We start from the raw sequence: 1148 nt of genomic DNA, 5'->3' as shown, positions 1-1148 counted from the left end.
AAAAAAAAAAAAACACCATAAGTAAAAGCTGATAGTGAACTAAAAAAATTGCGTGAGGTGTACAATAAAGATAGGCGTTTTCCTATACGTAAAACTTAAAATAATTACACACCACCATCACCACTATCATCCACCCCCTTTTTACGATCACGCGAAAGGAAGGATCGATGTATTGTCTATTGTTTAGCAATGGGAGAAAGAAAGGGGGATGGTTTAAGAGTTGAGGATTGAGGGTTGAATCGACAGTGATGGTAGGTGAAAGAAAACCAGGTCTTTTCTACAGAAAAGGGAAGAACAGGGGTTGACGTTAAAGGTAGGGCTTGCAAAAAGGGTGGTTTTTGCGTAGTACTAATACTAACCACTCGTTTTTTTTTTTTTTTCAAAGTACCCCCTTTACGATTTCATTCTTTTTCTTTTTCCTTTTATCTCCCTTTTCTTTTCTTTTTTTTTTTTTTTTTTAACCCTCTTTCTTACTCGAGTCCTTTCCTTCATTCTTTCTCTGTCCTTTTTTTTTTCCTCCCTTTTCCTTTTCTTTTCTTTTCTTTTCTTTTCTTTCAACTACCTTCCCCCCAACCCCCTTCACTACAACACTCCCACCATTTTTATTCTTTTTTTCTTTTTTTTTTTTCTTTCTTTCTCTTTCTCAAGTAGATTTGAGGATCAAGAGAGGACTGGCAACCATAACCACCATAACTATACAACCATCACCATCATCTAACTCTTAACTCACGAAAACCCACGTCTGAAATCCGGCTGACGAAGTTCCTTTGATTTGTCGGGCCGATTAAGTGGACCTTTTCCCTTCCCTTCCCTTCCATTCCTCTCACCCTTCTTCTTCTTCTTCTTCTTCTTCCGATATTCGTAGGGCAAAAAAAGAAGTGGGACACAAAAGGGGGAGAGAGAGAGAGAGAGTTGTATTTCCAATTGCGATTTGGCAATTAAATCGAAACATTCGTGGGAGGAATAAGAGAATACGGGTTGTTAAATTACATTTTTTTTTTTTTATTTTATAAATGTGTATTATATACTTATATAGGGTGTCCGAAGTGAAAGTATTCTATGAGAGAGAGAAAAAATTAAAAAGAAAAAAAAACAAGTGGTACATAAAATTTAATTGAATTAAAAATTAATAATTAAAAAAAAAAAAG

The sequence above is a fragment of the Polistes canadensis genome, unplaced genomic scaffold (genome assembly GCF_001313835.1).
Source record: "Polistes canadensis isolate GaletaPanama2010 unplaced genomic scaffold, ASM131383v1 scaffold_395, whole genome shotgun sequence".
Lineage (NCBI taxonomy): Eukaryota > Metazoa > Arthropoda > Insecta > Hymenoptera > Vespidae > Polistes > Polistes canadensis.
Note: the sequence above shows the minus strand (reverse complement) of the source record.